This window comes from Sceloporus occidentalis, unplaced genomic scaffold, assembly GCF_023333645.1.
Source record: "Sceloporus occidentalis isolate IW3139 unplaced genomic scaffold, rSceOcc1.0.p SCAF_2, whole genome shotgun sequence".
Taxonomy (NCBI): Eukaryota; Metazoa; Chordata; class Lepidosauria; order Squamata; family Phrynosomatidae; genus Sceloporus; species Sceloporus occidentalis.
The window spans coordinates 3,186,056-3,186,450 of record NW_028316982.1 but is presented as its reverse complement, the minus strand read 5'-3'; positions in this window follow the sequence as shown (position 1 = coordinate 3,186,450).

Below are 395 nucleotides of genomic sequence, written 5' to 3'. Positions count from 1 at the left end.
AAAATGACATAGGAACCTTTGGTTTTGATGCTTAGAAAGAATAAACCATTGAAAGAAAGGAATATGTTTTAAATTTGGAGACAGAAATATGAATAATTATATACATGTACAACTGGCAAAACAGATGGGAAGTCACTGTTTTCTTTTCAGTTTTCCTTTTCTCTTTTCTTTTTGTTTCATGCTCTTTATTATATTGTACTTCAGTTTTTCATCTTTTGTTTCATTTCCCAGTCTTTGTAGTTCTTAATGTTTTTCAAATCAATTATATATATATATATATATATATATATATATATATATATGCTAAAGAGAAAAAGCAGATGGCCAATCAAGTAAGAATGTATTTTTGAAATCCCCTGACAGCTACTGTAATGATCCCATTGCTGTGCTTGCAG